General features: G+C 52.7%; 1 protein-coding gene across 3 annotated transcripts in view; it reads right to left on the reverse strand.

The window, feature by feature from the left end:
- Positions 1-18,161, reverse strand: part of LOC147678859 (uncharacterized) — a 54,347-nt gene extending 36,186 nt beyond the window's left edge. Inside the window, exon 1 of one of the 3 annotated variants that reach the window (XR_015302498.1) lies at positions 17,852-18,130. The gene's annotated coding sequence lies outside the window, so the exon portion shown is untranslated. Of the gene's footprint in view, positions 1-17,851 lie in introns of all 3 variants that reach the window. The other 2 variants (XM_086946300.1, XM_086946301.1) reach the window with 2 other exon arrangements.
- Between the last annotated feature and the right edge of the window lie 621 nt (positions 18,162-18,782).

The following is an 18,782-nucleotide window of genomic DNA, read 5'->3' on the forward strand; positions in this document are numbered from 1 at the left end:
AAGGAGAAGGAGAGAGCAGCGAGGTGGTAGGTGTTGTAGTCTGTGAGCTGTCGCAGATAATGGCTTGTAGTTGGTGGTTTCAAGCTGTATACAGACATCTCTCACAAAGCTCTTTCAAGGTTAAGTTTATATCAGGGAGGAGACGGAGCAGAGGCTGCTATAGAGAGAGGAGTTGAGTCTGGACTTGTCAGGGCGGACGTGTGTTACAAGACCATTTTTCTGGCATGGGAGATGGTGTGCCAAATGTGTGTCGGTCCGCTGCCCACACTGTGAAATACCCGCAAGCTCTTCTATATACAATGGCAAGTACCTGGAAACTGCGGCACAGATGGACAAAGGCTAGTAGCTCCTCTGTACACATGGCAAAATAACCGCAAACTCTGCTATATAGACTTATGCATACAAGCTAAGTTAGACATACAAACCTCTCCAAGCTCTGCTGCACATAACTGACCAATAACTAGAAGTTCCAGAAATCACTTGCCTCTGTTGCATATGGGGCCAAATTCACACAACCTTTGCTACATGAATGGGTAAATACCGGGGCCCCCACTATGTACAAACAAAAGTATGCTATAATGCACACGACAAATAACCACAAGCTATACTACAGACCCCAGAAACTGCTGCACTGACGGACAAATACATGCATCTCTACACGTACGGAAATGCTAAACATACAGTCAATACTTGCAAGGTCGCTGTGCACACAGATTTTCTGCCCTTCACCCCCACCCTGTGACTCCTAAGACTTTCCTTTATACGTGATTGTTTTTCCACCAACACAATGGATACATTGAACAACTCCTAGTGTCCTTGATTTAGGGGTGAATGAGCTTTGTCAAGAGAAGGTTAACTGCTTCTGCAGTACATGAATAACAAGCATTGGAAATGCAATAGGTCTCGGATTTATTTGAGTAAGAGCTAATGGCATTGTAAATTGCAATGTCTTTTAGCATTGTGTTATGGAGTGTATGCATGTGGTGTGTACTGGAATTATGTGGGTTGGATTGGAATTGTAGCAATCTGCGCTTTGATGAATATGTTTAAAAAGTTTTTTTTTTTTGGTCCTTGTCTCTGACCCTGCCTCCACAGCGCTCTGAAGCGTAGTAACCGTACTCGTGGTCGCTTTGACTGCATATACAACAACAGTTTGGTTGTGTTTGTTGTAAAATTATATATTTCTGTCAAATGGCTTCAGATTTATTAGCAAAACAAAATTTTTCGGCCAATAAATAGCGATCATAAATATAGACGCACTTTCCCCGGTTTTGTAAAGCAAGTCCAAAATCAAACTCTCGAGCAGTAAAACTGATCAGGCGTTTACTTATTTCATCTACATTAAAAATAATGAGTGAGTCGGCCCTTGGGCCTGGAATTTTTCGCATGCCGGTTGCGCCAACCTCTTTTAAGTCGGCGCATTGACCCGCTGAGCTGCCTCGCTAGCCTGCAAGCCAGGAGGTTATTATGGGTCACCAGAGCTGCAATGCTGCATTGTTTTACGCCACATCAGCCTCTTGCGGAGGCTAGCGCAGCGTACGAAGGGGGTGTTGAACGGCTCCTGTCAGGATTGGGAGGTGGGGGCTGCGTCATGCGCGCGCAGTTTATTTTTCCGGGTATCTCGCGCTCTCCAGTGACGCCGAGATTGATGGATTGAATACAGACTGCGCAGAATGATAACTAATGCACACCAGAAGGGTCTGGTATCCTCTGTGGATGAGATCTAAAGCCCTGTGACTCGCATTAAATGTAGCATACTTCTGCTCTGTGTGGGGGGGGCTCTGTGTGGGTGTATGTGTGGAGGGCGCTGTGTGGTTGTGTGGGGGGGCGCTGTGTGTGTTTGTGGGGGGGCTCTCTGTGGGTGTTTGTGTGTGGCATTTGCGAGAGATTAAGCTATTGGCATTGTAAATGACAATGCCATTTATTTATGTTAAAAAAAACATAAATAAAAATAATGTCAAGAGCAATGCCAATAGCTCTAACTTTAACAAAGGCAAAACCATTGCATTGTAAATGCTTGTTGAATCATGAAGCTCTCAGAGGCAGCATATGTGCGCCCGATATTTCTATCTGGTTTCCCGCATATTGCCTGTGCTGGGAGTAATACTGCACATGATTTAGCATTAAAGGAGCCAGATTCAGACTATATGTTGGAGTAAGGATTTACCCACGATAACTTTGTAAGAGTGAAAAGGTTGTGGAAATACAAACATCTAAAGAGACAGTGAGCGTGACTTTTTTCAAAATGGAGACGGATGGCCTTAATGTGCCCTTGTTCTGAGTACTTAGATCTTTGATGTAGTACATAAGGAAGTCAGTGAAGGTGGAGTTCACTTATGAGAACCCGCATTTGATTCATCGGAAATTGAAAACGTTACATCAATTTAGAATGGTTTCACACACTTTTGTTTAGTCCGGATGAAGACCCCAGATTGACAATACCAAGCTTTTGCAAGATAAGGAGGGTTCGAAATGGTGCTCTGGCATGAGCTGAGCCTGTCTACAGCTTGCGGAACCAAGTCCTAATAGCTGTTCCATGATATCGCATACCATATACTCTTAAGTGCATTATAATCCTCGCGGTTAAATGCTATCTTTGGTATTGCTTTATCAAAACATGTCGGGTAAGGTGTCATACGAATTGGAATACTAACCCCTCGCCAATTCTGGCGACGGGGTTAGCATTCCACCCTTCTAGAGGGACACGACATGTATGTAACTGTGAACCCCGGTTAAAGTTAAACGAAGCCTCAGCTCCACAAAATGGATGCTGCCACCACAGACACGAGTCTGACCCCCTGCAGCTGGGAGTCCTTCCAGCGAGGGGAGCCTGGACAAAGGGTTTCCTGTCAGGGGCGGTGCTAGCACCGTCCCAGACATGGTTTTGTGTATCCTGGGTAGGCAGGGCTTTACAGGAAGGTGACTGCTGAGTGGCACCCCGGTGCTCACTGCGCATAGGCCGGTCAGAACCAGTTCCAGGGGCACACCAGCCCCTGGCCTGGGGAAAGTCCGGCATGGCAGAGGGGTGTAACCACCCCCCTCCTAGTCCCACCCATAGGCAGGACCTAGTCACCGGGTCAGCCCCTTTTCTTAGTATAAAGATAGGAGCGGGCCCCCTGTTCAAATTAGATCATCTTTGGAATCAAGACACGACTTTCTGCGAAAGGACATCAAGATTTCTTCTTCAAGATTCTCCCTTGTGGCTAAGGAGTAGTCACCCTGCATCAAGCGGGCACCATCCTAAGAACACTGCGGTCTGCTGCAAGTCCTTCTTCACGAATCCGACGACCCAGCTCGACGAGACCCGGCTTCCCTGGCACCTCTGACCTCTACTCACCTCTACAGCAAAGCTGAGAACTGTGAGTGCGACGAGACCTCGAGGGACCGACGATCGCCAAGACTGCACGACTTCTTTGTAACAAGCCCACCGTGTGCTCCACTGGTGAGTGCTTTGGGGTCCGAGAAGCCCCAACCCTGAGCAGCTCCAGCACCGAAGATCAGCCCTCCAGCATCTCCACGATCTGCGTGGGGCCCTTCTGCTTTTGCGTGCTCACCGCGCTGTGTGGCTACTAGCCGGCTGGCTTGTGGCCTTCTTCGCGACGCCCGACGACATCACTGCTGCTGGTCTGGTTGCTCCAGACTGGCCCTTGCTTCCTTCTTCAAGAGAAGCACCCCGGACCCTCCTGGTCCACTCCAGACGCCATTTTGAGTCCACCGCGTGGGCTTGAATTTGCCAAGGCTTTGTTGCCCAATCCTGGGTCCAGCGACGCCGACAGCTTCAATCTTCGTGGGACAGCCCGCTCCTCCATCCTGGTCGCCGACAACGCCTCCTGGTCCGTGAGATCTGCGAGCACAGCGTCACCCACTCACCTAGTCGAGGTGACTACCATCCGGTGCCCTCCTGGTGCCACCTGACTACTGGCTAGTAGTCTCGAACTTGGTCCCCTCTGCTTTCAGGTGTCATCTTCCTTCGATCCAGGCTTGGATCCATCGAACTTTCTTCACTGGTCGCCTGCCAGCAACTTCTTTCTTCCAGGCTCCTGGTCCGTCTACGAGGATTCCCGACGTCTTTTGAGACCTATGCAGCTGCAGCCCCTGGGCTAGGTAACTTCGGCATTTCCGTGCCCCAGCATAGCCTCACTATCCAAGGGTCAGGATCCACTTTCGTTTTCCTCCTACCAGGGTGGGTTCGCCCGAGAACACTAACTTTGTGAAATCTAGCTACCATAGACTTTGTCCCGCATCACGCGTGAGAGTGCACACTCTGCACCCGAGTCCCCTGGGTCTCCTAGAAGTAATCTAACAATTCTATAGTCAAGTCCTAGCGATTCCAAAGCCTATTAGTACTGTACTTACCTGCTAGTAATTTCGCATTCCACTTTCAGAGTATATGGTTTTCCGTGCCCCTCGGGCATTTGTATATACCGTGCTAACTTAAGTATTTTCGTAAGAGTTTTGTTTTGTGCTTAGTACCCTGTCCTCATAAAGAGTACAGGGCTGTTGTGATCTTTAATAAATAACTGTTTATTTTCATAACACTTGTGTGGTGTCCTTTCACTTGGTGTTCAAGGGGTATATGTGTGGTAAACAGCTGGCTTAACACGCCCTCTCGAGTCTTTAGCCTTAGACTGCTCGTATCCACGCTACTAGGATAGCTGGTCTATAAGGTTGACTTACAACCAATCATCAATAAGGGTTGCTGGACTGATACATAGTGTTCACTAGAATAGTGAGCACTGCATATCAGGCTACCTTCTCACATTGGTGAGCAGCGGTTGGGATTTGAGCTTGCTGTTGTTTTACCACACGTATCCTAAGAATATCTTGTTGAAAGATCACATAAGTACTGTTAGGTACATATAACTTAGCTTAGAATACTCTGAGTTCTACTGAACCAGCTGTTGCAGCTCCTCAAGGCTTAGCACACCTTGGCTGCAACTCTTAGCAAGGGATCAGTAGGCAAACACATAGTGTAGGTAGGTGCATCACTTACACCACACTAGAATCAGCATGTCAGTCACAGGAGGAAACTCTGAGTCTCCCCTTGTGTCAGTGGACCCTCCACAGGTCCCCACTTCCAAATATGCTGCTCTTAGCTTCCAGGAGATGAGACAAGTGTGTACCTCCAGGAAGATAAAACAGGGGTCTAACCCCACAACGTCCTTTCTGATTGGTCTCTTAGAGACTTATGATGCCAGAAAAGCTGAGAAACTTCTTAGCTCTTCTAATCCAGATGGGAGTATGCCCTCCTTACAGGGTCCCTTTGATAACCACGACCATCCCCTCCAGGAGGCAGATGATGCTGAGGATGAGGATGAGTTATCAGGGGATGAGGCAGATAAGGGACAGGTAGAAGTCAGAAGACTAACCAGGTCCAACGTAAGCAGGCATGAGAATGGTACTAGGGGACCCCTGGGGCCACTCTCTGGCCAGCTTAACATTGGGAATGGACGAGTTAGGTCTCTATCAAGAGGCTCTAACAGATCCCTTCGAACCAATGGCTCTCACAACTCTTCTCACAGAGGGGTGACATCCCCTCAGAGGAGAGTGTATGAAGCTGAAGAAAGGGCAGTCAAACTGAGGATTGAAAGGGAAGAACTTGCCCTGGCCAAAGAGAGACTTGCCTTTGCTAGAGAGCAAGAATTATGTGGGCTACAGCCCACTGGTGGCAGCAATAAACCTAGCAATAGGGAAAGGAGTTTTGATACAAAGCACCTGAATAAGATAGTGCCCCCCTTTAAACAAGGGGATGACATCCACAAATGGATAACTGCTTTGGAGAGGGCCTGCACTGTGCAGGGTGTTCCCCAAAGTCAGTGGGCAGCTATCTTGTGGCTCTCCTTTGATGGTAAAGGTAGAGATAAGCTCCTCACTACTAGAGTTGAGGATGCTAACAATTACCAAGTCCTGAAGAATACACTGGTTGATGGGTTTGGTTTAACCACTGAACAATACAGGATGCTGTTCAGAGACACCCAGAAAACTCAGTCTCAGGATTGGACTGACTTTGTTGATTGTGCCACTAAGGCTTTTGAAGGCTGGCTACTGGGTAGTAAGGTTACTGATTTCAAAGGATTGTACAATCTAATTATGAGGGAGCAAATCTTAAATAATTGTCAGAACCAGTTATTACACCAGCACCTGGTAGACTCTGATCTGACCTCTCCACAAGAATTGGGTAAGAGGGCAGACAAATGGGTCAGAACCAGGGTCAGGCCTAAGAACCAGGGTGGTGACCAAAAGAAGGAATCAACCAAGCCTCAAGAGAAGGGTGGGGATAAATCCACAGAGAAGACCTCCCAAGGGCCCCAAAACTCCAACAAGGGTGGTGGGTCCCAGAACACTCCTTCAGAACAGAAGAAACCTTATTGCCATACCTGTAAACAGGTGGGCCATTACAAAAGTGATGCCAGTTGCCCTAAAAATGGCAATAAGGGAAATATACCCCCAGGTAATACTCCTAAACCTCCTGTTACCACTAGTGGTAATCCCCCAGGTGGTGGGAGTGCCCCCAAGAATGTGGTGGGCATTACTTTGGGCAATCAGGAGGACTATGGCCTAGCCAGGTCCCCTGACCACACTTGTCTGTGAGACTGGCATGGGGTTTGCCAACTTCACTACTGGACCCCACATTTTGGGAAAGTATAGACAAGAGGTCATAGTGAATGGTCAGAAAGTTGAGGCATTCAGAGACACAGGGGCCAGCATCACCATGGTGATTGACCATCTGGTCCCCTCTGCTCAACTGACCCCTGGTTTTACTTATCAGGTGACAGACATTCATGGAGTGAAGAGAAGGCATCCCATGGCAGTAGTCAAGCTCAGCTGGGGTAATGTCACAGGGCCCATGAGAGTGGCAGTGACAGATAACCTACCTGTAGATTGCTTACTGGGGAATGACCTGGAACTCTCAGCATGGGCTGAGGTGGAGCAAGAAACTCACTCCAGAATGATAGGCCTATCCAGCCAGGTTAGTGGGGCAGTAATAGCTACAGCCCCAGTCCAAGCACCATTCCTCCCTGAAAAGGTTGGAAGGGCAGTGGTAGCCACTGCCCAGGCTCAGACAGACTTTCCAGAACAGGATAGGAGGGCTGTGACAGTCACAGCCCAAACACAAACTGAGTGCCCTCCTGAAAAGGTTGGCAAGGTTGAAATGGTCTCAGCCTCTACTCAAACAGATAGTGAGGTTGTGAAGCCTGAAACAATGGATCACTCCACTCAAACAGAGAGCATTGAGGAGGAAGAAGAGTCTTCCCCCTCCCAGACACTAGGTGAGAGCCAGCCTCCTCAGGGAACTGACTCTACCCCTGTTGAAGGAACTGCCCCAGAGGTAGTCAGGCCTAGCCTGGCAGAGCCCCTGATGGCAGTGGACCCTTCCCAGGTGGGACCCAGTCTGGAGCAGGTAACCTGCACCTCTCTACCCTGCCTCAGTCAGCCCAGGGCTGTGGAGGTCAAGGAGGCCAGTGGTGGTCCCCAAAGGCCCCCCTGTCCAAAAGAACCCCTTAATCAGCAGATTAGGATCACTGAAGCTGGTAACCCTAGCCAAGTGAAAGTAAAACAGACTCCTGAGGGATCCCCCTTAAAAGTAGTTAAGGACCTCCCACAGCTGGACACTGTTGGGCACAGCCAAACCTGGGGCCTAAAAACCCCAAACCTGACCTGTCCCTCCAGTAAGCCAAACAGAGGGACTCAGCCTCCAGCTTTAGGTAGCCAGAGGCTGACCCTGAGAGCTCAGTGCATCTCAGCTAAAGAAAGAAAGGCACACATGATGGATGGTGATTGGAGGAAGTTGAGCCCAAAGGTAGAGGAGCCTCACTTCAGTACTCCATCCCAGCATCAGCCTTTTACTTTCCCAAGACACACCAGAGACAGAGATTCCCTATGGTGGAGACCCTCAGATACCCTTAGGGTGAGGGGTTGCCTAGTGGACCATGACACAGGGGGAAACCAAGCCAGAGCTGGTCCTTCCTTATATGGCCACTTAGGTAATAGAGGCTTACCTGGACAAGGATAGCCTTATCTCCTTTCGTTTGGGGGGGGGGTTGTGTAGGAAGGTCCCTCCTGACTATGGTTGCCCCCAACTTTTTGCCCTGTGTTTTAGCTGGTTTTGGACATAGTCGACCTGGGACCCTGCCAATCAGGACCCCAGGCCTACTGCTCTCTTTAAAATGGATTCCATGTACCCTAGGTGCATTTCCAATTGGTACTGGGCCACCCTATCAGACCCTGTAACTCAGGGCATGGGTGTACCCAGGGCTGCCAGGGGCTGCAGCATGTATTATGCCACCCCTGGCTGGCCTCCTAAATTTGACACAACTGGCTGCATGACAGCTGGGGCAAAGTCGTGTAATCACCCTTTGCTGTAGATATAGTATACCTATATCTAACCCTAAAATGGACACACAGATTCCTATCAGTCACTCCTATGGCAGGCCTTAACAATCCTGAAGGCAGAGTGCTTGGAATCGTGTGAGATGGTGCTCTGGCATGAGCTGAGCCTGTCTGCAGCTTGCGGAATCAAGTCCTAATAGCTGTTCCATGATATCGCATACCATATACTCTTAAGTGCATTATAATCCTCGCGGTTAAATGCTATCTTTGGTATTGCTTTATCAAAACATGTCGAGTAAGGTGTCATACGAATTGGAATACTAACCCCTCGCCAATTCAGGCGACGGGGTTAGCATTCCACCCTTCTAGAGGGACACGACATGTATGTAACTGTGAACCCCGGTTAAAGTTAAACGAAGCCTCAGCTCCACAAAATGGATGCTGCCACCACAGACACGAGTCTGACCCCCTGCAGCTGGGAGTCCTTCCAGCGAGGGGAGCCTGGACAAAGGGTTTCCTGTCAGGGGCGGTGCTAGCACCGTCCCAGACATGGTTTTGTGTATCCTGGGTAGGCAGGGCTTTACAGGAAGGTGACTGCTGAGTGGCACCCCGGTGCTCACTACGCATAGGCCGGTCAGAACCAGTTCCAGGGGCACACCAGCCCCTGGCCTGGGGAAAGTCCGGCATGGCAGAGGGGTGTAACCACCCCCCTCCTAGTCCCACCCATAGGCAGGACCTAGTCACCGGGTCAGCCCCTTTTCTTAGTATAAAGATAGGAGCGGGCCCCCTGTTCAAATTAGATCATCTTTGGAATCAAGACACGACTTTCTGCGAAAGGACATCAAGATTTCTTCTTCAAGATTCTCCCTTGTGGCTAAGGAGTAGTCACCCTGCATCAAGCGGGCACCATCCTAAGAACACTGCGGTCTGCTGAAAGTCCTTCTTCACGAATCCGACGACCCAGCTCGACGAGACCCGGCTTCCCTGGCACCTCTGACCTCTACAGCAAAGCTGAGAACTGTGAGTGCGACGAGACCTCGAGGGACCGACGATCGCCAAGACTGCACGACTTCTTTGTAACAAGCCCACCGTGTGCTCCACTGGTGAGTGCTTTGGGGTCCGAGAAGCCCGACCCTGAGCAGCTCCAGCACCGAAGATCAGCATCTCCACGATCTGCGTGGGGCCCTTCTGCTTTTGCGTGCTCACCGCGCTGTGTGGCTACTAGCCGGCTGGCTTGTGGCCTTCTTCATGACGCCCGACGACATCACTGCTGCTGGTCTGGTTGCTCCAGACTGGCCCTTGCTTCCTTCTTCAAGAGAAGCACCCCGGACCCTCCTGGTCCACTCCAGACGCCATTTTGAGTCCACCGCTAGGGCTTGAATTTGCCAAGGCTTTGTTGCCCAATCCTGGGTCCAGCGACGCCGACAGCTTCAATCTTCGTGGGACAGCCCGCTCCTCCATCCTGGTCGCCGACAACGCCTCCTGGTCCGTGAGATCTGCGAGCACAGCGTCACCCACTCACCTAGTCGAGGTGACTACCATCCGGTGCCCTCCTGGTGCCACCTGACTACTGGCTAGTAGTCTCGAACTTGGTCCCCTCTGCTTTCAGGTGTCATCTTCCTTCGATCCAGGCTTGGATCCATCGAACTTTCTTCACTGGTCGCCTGCCAGCAACTTCTTTCTTCCAGGCTCCTGGTCCGTCTACGAGGATTCCCGACGTCTTTTGAGACCTATGCAGCCCCTGGGCTAGGTAACTTCGGCATTTCGGTGCCCCAGCATAGCCTCACTATCCAAGGGTCAGGATCCACTTTAGTTTTCCTCCTACCAGGTCGGGTTCGCCCGAGAACACTAACTTTGTGAAATCTAGCTACCATAGACTTTGTCCCGCATCACGCGTGAGAGTGCACACTCTGCATCCAAGTCCCCTGGGTCTCCTAGAAGTAATCTAACGATTCTATAGTCAAGTCCTAGCGATTCCAAAGCCTATTAGTACTGTACTTACCTGCTAGTAATTTCGCATTCCACTTTCAGAGTATATGGTTTTCCGTGCCCCTCGGGCATTTGTATATACCGTGCTAACTTAAGTATTTTCGTAAGAGTTTTGTTTTGTGCTTAGTACCCTGTCCTCATAAAGAGTACAGGGCTGTTGTGATTTTAATAAATACACTGTTTATTTTCATAACACTTGTGTGGTGTCCTTTTCACTGGGTGTTCAAGGGGTACATGTGTGGTATAACAGCTGGCTTAACACGCCCTCTCGAGTCTTTAGCCTTAGACTGCTCGTATCCACGCTACTAGGATAGCTGGTCTATAAGGTTGACTTACAACCAATCATCAATAAGGGTTGCTGGACTGATACATAGTGTTCACTAGAATAGTGAGCACTGCATATCAGGCCACCTTCTCACAACTATCTCATGTTATACAGACCTAGGGACCCTTAAAAACTACTGGACCATTTCTCTGATCCCCTTCATGGCCAAAGTCACAGAGAGACTCGCAAACGCCCAGCTGACTGCCTTCACGAAGAGAACTCCATCCTAGACGCTTCCCAGTCTGGATTACGCAGCAACCACAGCACTGAGACCGCCCTTCTTGCTGACACTAACGACACCCGCATGCTACTCGACCAGAGACACACAGCGGCCCTCACCATTCTAGACCTCTTAGCAGCCTTCGACACTGTTTCACAGCGCACACTCGCAGCCAGACTTCACGACGCGGGGATACAGGAAACCGCCCTCGACTGGATCCAATCCTTCATCTCCGACAGAACCCAGAGGATCCGATTCCCTCCCTTCCTCTCCGAACCCACAGATATCAACTGCGGAGTACCCCAAAGATCATCACTCAGCCCCATGCTTTTCAACATCTCCATGGCCCCCCTCGCCGCCATCGTAAGACAGCATGGGCTCAGCATTGTATCCTATGCCGACGACACCCAGCTCATCCTCTCACTCACGAAGAATCCCGAAGACACCAGACTCTGCTTCCAGGAAGGAATGAAGAACGTGGCAGCCTGGATGAAAGACAGCTGCTTGAAGCTCAACTCAGAGAAGACCACGGTCCTCATCCTCGGACCCTGCACCTCCGCCTGGGCCAACACATGGTGGCCCTCTGCCCTCGGGAACCCACCCACCCCTACATACCACGCATGAAACCTTGGCATCATCCTTGACTCCTCCTCCATGAACAGCCAGATCAACACCGTAGCCTCCACTAGCTTCAACTGCCTGTGCATCCTCCGTACCGACTGCAGAAGGACAGTCACCCAAGCACTCATAACCAGCAGACTGGACTACGGCAACTCTACGTCGGAATCAATGGAACTCTTCTACACAAACTCCAAACCATCCAGAACGCCGGAGCCAGATTAGTCCTCGGGTCACCGCGTCACGAACACATGACCCAACACATACGAGGCCTCCACTGGCTCCCTGTCGAGTAGAGGGTCACCTTCCAACTCCTCACCCACGCTACAAATCCCTCAACAACATCGGACCCAAATACCTCAACGAGAGAGTATCTTTCCACGTACCCAAGAGGAACCTCCGCTCCGCCGACCTCGCCCTGGTGGAAGTCCCCTGCATCCGCAGAACAGGCAGGAGAGCTTTCTCCTACATCGCAGCCAAGACCTGGAACAAGCTCCCTGTGAACATCAGACGCTCCCCAACCCTGCACGCAGTCAGGAAGGACCTCAAGACCTGGCTCTTCGACTGATCCGGGGCCGCCGCCCCCGCGGCTTGAGACCCTCATGTGTGAGCAGCGCGCTTTACAAACCCCTGATTGATTGATTAAACCAAAGGCCTCACAAACATGAACAAATCCTGGGCACACATAGAACATCAATAGTCAATACAATTATGTAACAATGATACAGTCGACACAGGTGGTTATTTTCTTAAGGGATCTTTATGTTTCTTGGGGAAAGCAAAAAACGCCAGCCGACACTTGTTTTGTCAACAGGTCAATGCCTGTGACTCTTCAGGGCTTAGAGCGCGTGAAGAAGGTATTCGATGACCGGTAAGAGTTCCAGACCGGTGTGTGTGTAACAAACAGCCGGGGTGCAGTTGTCCAAAGGTCGGGATAATACGGGCAAAAGCGTCCGTGTGCGTAGGAGCAGGGGGACCGGTGAAAACAAACTGGAAACAGGATAAACAGGACAGCCGAAGTGTGGTAGTACCAGAGGGTGCCGAGGAGGTGTGTCCGACACACCTCCTCGGCGCATTGACGATCAACGATGCGTAACCGGCAACTCCAGGTTCCTCTTTATAAGGACCTACCCGCCCGCTTACCAGCCCTCTGGGACTACTGCACTTCGGCTGTCCTGTTTATCCTCTTTCTGGTTTGTTTTCACCGGTCCCCCTGCTCCTACGCACACTGACGCTTTCGCCCGTATTATCCTGACCTTTGGACAACCGCACCCCGGCTGTTTGTTACACACACACCGGTCTGGAACTCTCACCGGTCATCGAATACCTTCTTCACTCGCTCTAAGCCCTGAAGAGTCACAGGCATTGACCTGTTGACGAAACACGTGTCGGCTGGCGTTTTTTGCTTTCCCCAAGAAACATAAGGATCCCTTTAGAAAATAACCACCGGTGCCGACTGTTTCATTGTTACATACTTGTATTAACTATTGATGTTCTATGTGTGCCCAGGATTTGTTCATGTTTGTTTGGTGAAGGGCTCTTGCCCCTCCCTCTTTCAGGGGTTTTGGGTTCACCTTTGACCTGGCAGCACCACTTGCTCTGTTCCTCATTTTGCTATACACATAGCTATGTTACCTGCCTGAGCGCCATTCTCCTGCTACCCTAAAACCCTGTGCGGAACCAAACCAGAGGCCCCGTTCAGCAGCAAAATACATCAGGTGCTAGGTGGAGAGTAACCTCCCTTGGGACACAGATGGTACAGGCCCAGTGTTCAGAGACAATATTTATGCCCCAATTTACCAGAGAATTTACTGGCTTGGCCATCTAAGCTTTCCATGAATATAACAAATCTTACAGGCTCATACCTCGGACAATATAATTGTGCCTTGCGCTGCACCAATACTGCAGGCTCAGGTTTCAAACATCAACCCCTTGGGTTGCACTGATCTAAGAGACTAGAGCCTTAGAACTCTTTCTTAATTTACAGAGATTGACAGTTTCAAATTTTAGACCAAAGAACTACTACTGGTGTTACAGAGATCTTACAGGCCAGGGCCGAAGGCATCAAGGCTAAGCACTGGCTCTACAGGTTTCACAGGTGCAGAACTCGGGTAACTGAGGTATGACTCAGGAAGCTTAGATTCTGGGTGCCAGACATCATACCCATCTCATTACTGAGAATACAAACCTCTTCCTCGAAGCGGTTAGGTTACAGAAATTGCACCAGGCTTCGACAGCACACACATTACCAGAACTGCTAGGCTCAGATCAAGCAGCAAAGCTATGCAATTGCCTGTCAGACCTTCCATGCTCAGCTTCAGACATCAGAGCCAGGTCTGTGGCTGTGGGAACTTTCAGACATCAGACAGCAAAGCTGTGCCTCTGGCCGCCAGACCTTACAGGCTCAGACATCAATGCTTGGCCTTAGAGGTCTGCCACCTCTTATATATAAATGAAAACAACAAGCCTCTGTTCAATAAATTAATCATCTTTAACTGACTGTAGATCCACCTGGGTTTGAATTTTTACCCAGGACTTCTCTGTGCTACTTTCTAGGATCCATTTCCTATTAGTGGACTCGTTCTCAGCACCTCCCTGTGCAGGTCCTGGACGGGCAATTTGGGATCTGGGGCGAAATGTGGAGTCCCACCATACAGACAGAGGTAGCCATTTAACAGCGCATCGACAAATGCACAACGTAATGATGCTATCACAATCTATACCGTCTTTCAAGCAAAATATACGTATACACTTACGACAACCCAACATTGTGTGATGACTGTGCATGCTGAATGAACTTTAATGGGATAGAGACATTCATTGAACTACAACATGCACGGGTTAGAAGACCACAGATTGTACACTTTTTACATCTAACAATCCCAGTCCATAAATCACGAGACTGTTCAATTGAAAGGAGTTTCAAATCACCGATCACAACCAATGCACAAAGCGTGTCTGCCGAGCTGACCCAAGCAGGCCTTAAGGAGGCCCCGTGAGTCCCTGAGGCGGTCAAAGAGGGGATTCAACTGGACCAGAAGAGGGAACCTGCAGAGAGACCCAACAAGAAACACTGCAGAACCGCGTGACTGAGGGAAGAATCTAGGACAGGTGCCACGAAAGAAGTAAAATGTCAGGAAAGAAGTAAAATGTCAGGAAAGAAGTCGGAGGCGTCTGGTATATACAGATGCAGGAGAGAGGGGCAGAACAAAGAAGCAGGGCAGAACAGAGGAGTGGGGGAGTGGGGCAGAGGGGCAGATGGGCAGGACAGAGAGGCAGATGAGCAGCACAGAGGGGCTGGGAAGACAAGAGGGGCAGAGGAGCAGCACAGAGGGGCATAGGAGCAGCACAGAGGGGCAGAGGAGCAGCACAGAGGGGCAGAGGAGCAGCACAGAGGGGCAGAGGAGCAGCACAGAGGGGCAGAGGAGCAGCACAGAGGGGCAGTGGAGCAGCACAGAGGGGCAGTGGAGCAGCACAGAGGGGCTGGGAGGACAGAGGGGCAGATGAGCAGGACAGATGAGCAGCACAGAAGGGCAGGGGGGCTGAGGCAGGACATAGGGGCAGGGGAGGTCAGAGGGGCAGATGAGCAGCACAGAGGAGCAGGGGAGGTCAGAGGGGCAGATGAGCAGCACAGAGGGGCAGGGGAGGTCAGCGAGCCGATGAGCAGCACAGAGGGGCAGGGGAGGTCAGAGGGGCAGATGAGCAGCACAGAGGGGCAGGGGAGGTCAGAGGGGCAGATGAGCAGCACAGAGGGGCAGGGGAGGTCAGAGGGGCAGATGAGCAGCGCAGGGGAGGTCAGAGGGGCAGATGAGCAGCACAGAAGGGTTGGGGAGGTCACAGGGGCAGATGAGCAGCACAGAGGGGCAGATGAGCAGCACAGAGGGGCAGGGGAGGTCAGAGGGGCAGATGAGCAGCACAGAGGGGCAGGGGAGGTCAGAGGGGCAGATGAACAGCACAGATGGGCAGGGGAGGTCAGAGGGGCAGATGAGCAGCACAGAAGGGCTGGGGAGGTCAGAGGGGCAGATGAGCAGCACAGAGGGGCAGGGGAGGTCAGAGGGGCAGATGAGCAGCACAGAAGGGCTGGGGAGGTCAGAGGGGTAGATGAGCAGCACAGAGGGGTAGATGAGCAGCACAGAGGGGTAGATGAGCAGCACAGAGGGGCAGATGAGCAGCACAGAGGGGCAGATGAGCAGCACAGAGGGGCAGGGGAGATCAGAGGGGCAGATGAGCAGCACAGAAGGGCTGGGGAGGTCAGAGGGGTAGATGAGCAGCACAGAGGGGCAGGGGAGATCAGAGAGGCAGATGAGCAGCACAGAGGGGCAGGGGAGGTCAGAGGGGCAGATGAGCAGCACAGAGGGGCAGGGGAGGTCAGAGGGGCAGATGAGCAGCACAGAGGGGCAGAGGAGCAGCACAGAGGGGCAGAGGAGCAGCACAGAGGGGCAGAGGAGCAGCACAGAGGGGCAGAGGAGCAGCACAGAGGGGCAGTGGAGCAGCACAGAGGGGCAGTGGAGCAGCACAGAGGGGCAGTGGAGCAGCACAGAGGGGCAGATGAGCAGGACAGATGAGCAGCACAGAAGGGCAGGGGGGCTGAGGCAGCACATAGGGGCAGGGGAGGTCAGAGGGGCAGATGAGCAGCACAGAGGAGCAGGGGAGATCAGAGGGGCAGATGAGCAGCACAGAGGGGCAGGTGAGGTCAGAGGGGCAGATGAGCAGCACAGAGGGGCAGGTGAGGTCAGAGGGGCAGATGAGCAGCACAGAGGGGCAGGGGAGGTCAGCGAGCCGATGAGCAGCACAGAGGGGCAGGGGAGGTCAGAGGCGCAGATGAGCAGCACAGAGGGGCAGGGGAGGTCAGAGGGGCAGATGAGCAGCACAGAGGGGCAGGGGAGGTCAGAGGGGCAGATGAGCAGCACAGAGGGGCAGGGGAGGTCAGATGGGCAGATGAGCAGCGCAGGGGAGGTCAGAGGGGCAGATGAGCAGCACAGAGGGGCAGGGGAGGTCACAGGGGCAGATGAGCAGCACAGAGGGGCAGGGGAGGTCAGAGGGGCAGATGAGCAGCACAGAGGGGCAGGGGAGGTCAGAGGGGCAGATGAGCAGCACAGAGGGGCAGATGAGCAGCACAGAGGGGCAGGGGAGGTCAGAGGGGCAGATGAGCAGCACAGAGAGGCAGGGGAGGTCAGAGGGGCAGATGAGCAGCACAGATGGGCAGGGGAGGTCAGAGGGGCAGATGAGCAGCACAGATGGGCAGGGGAGGTCAGAGGGGCAGATGAGCAGCACAGAAGGGCTGGGGAGGTCAGAGGGGCAGATGAGCAGCACAGAGGGGCAGATGAGCAGCACAGAAGGGCTGGGGATGTCAGAGGGGTAGATGAGCAGCACAGAGGGGCAGGGGAGGTCAGAGGGGCAGATGAGCAGCACAGAGGGGCAGGGGAGATCAGAGGGGCAGATGAGCAGCACAGAGGGGCAGATGAGCAGCACAGAGGGGCAGATGAGCAGCACAGAGGGGCAGGGGAGGTCAGAGGGGCAGATGAGCAGCACAGAGGGGCAGGGGAGGTCAGAGGGGCAGATGAGCAGCGCAGGGGAGGTCAGAGGGGCAGATGAGCAGCACAGAGGGGCAGGGGAGGTCACAGGGGCAGATGAGCAGCACAGAGGGGCAGGGGAGGTCAGAGGGGCAGATGAGCAGCACAGAGGGGCAGGGGAGGTCAGAGGGGCAGATGAGCAGCACAGAGGGGCAGATGAGCAGCACAGAGGGGCAGGGGAGGTCAGAGGGGCAGATGAGCAGCACAGAGAGGCAGGGGAGGTCAGAGGGGCAGATGAGCAGCACAGATGGGCAGGGGAGGTCAGAGGGGCAGATGAGCAGCACAGATGGGCAGGGGAGGTCAGAGGGGCAGATGAGCAGCACAGAAGGGCTGGGGAGGTCAGAGGGGCAGATGAGCAGCACAGAGGGGCAGGGGAGGTCAGAGGGGCAGATGAGCAGCACAGAAGGGCTGGGGATGTCAGAGGGGTAGATGAGCAGCACAGAGGGGCAGGGGAGGTCAGAGGGGCAGATGAGCAGCACAGAGGGGCAGGGGAGATCAGAGGGGCAGATGAGCAGCACAGAGGGGCAGATGAGCAGCACAGAGGGGCAGATGAGCAGCACAGATGGGCAGGGTAGGTCAGAGGGGCAGATGAGCAGCACAGAAGGGCTGGGGAGGTCAGAGGGGCAGATGAGCAGCACAGAGGGGCAGATGAGCAGCACAGAGGGGCAGGGGAGGTCAGAGGGGCAGATGAGCAGCACAGAGGGGCAGGGGAGGTCAGAGGAGCAGCACAGCGCAGCTCCCGCAGACGCCTCCTCCAGGGTCCCGCGCGCTTTGACGGAGCCGACAAACTCCTACCTGAGCGGGTCCGGCGCAGACACTTCCAGGCGCCCCTCCTGCTATCGGAGTCTGGGGCGTTGCCCCGGGGACGTGGGTTTGGTTCGGTGTCTGAGGGGTGGCCCCGGGTGGGGGTGTGAGGGACGTTGCCCTGGGGTCGGTGTATGGGGAGTTGGCCCGAGGGGGGGAATGTTCGGTGTGTGTGAGGCGCTGTTGAGGGGGAGGGGGGGGGGGGTTCGGCGTTGCCGCCGAACCTCTGAGGATTCCTGCACGAGATGACGAGGACCTTCCTCTTCAGCTTCAAGCGGGACAGAGAGATGCCGGAAGTGATGTCAGAATCAACTGCGGGCGCCGGAAGTGACGGCGGTAGCTGCTACTGCCGACTCTACCACAACTGACCCGGAAAAGGCGGGGAATTGGTCGCACCTGCTCCTGGCGCTGACCCGGAAAAGGAAACTCGTCAGATTATAATCAACAACAAATGAGGTGTCGGCTGACGATGCGCGCGCTCCCGACTAGAGAAACAAGCACTGGCAAAGGCAAGAGGACCCGCCTTTCAACCGACTGTCTGTGCCAATGGTTTAGAGATGCTGTACAACGTCTCTGAAGTATGGTGTTGTAGGTCTAGTCTATTTTTCCCTGTATACCATATTTTCTCACCATTGGTGGATACTGATGACGCGGTATAGAATGTTGCACAGGTATTTATATGACGTCAGCCTCCGGCTGAGTTGAGAGGTGTTTCCTGAGTGAATCTGTCAGTCCTTCCTCCTCCGCTCCCCACAAGCTCGTAATGTAGAATAAATACTTGGAAGTTAACCAGAGGTTTCCGCTTGGTTATTTACAAGACACAACAGTTGGCGACGAGGGCGGGACGAGAGTCATTCGACGAGCTTGTGGAAGTGTTATTGAGCAGCGTGTTCAATACTTTGAGGAAAGTGACAAGATTTCA

Source organism: Lissotriton vulgaris, chromosome 12 (assembly GCF_964263255.1).
Source record: "Lissotriton vulgaris chromosome 12, aLisVul1.2, whole genome shotgun sequence".
Lineage (NCBI taxonomy): Eukaryota > Metazoa > Chordata > Amphibia > Caudata > Salamandridae > Lissotriton > Lissotriton vulgaris.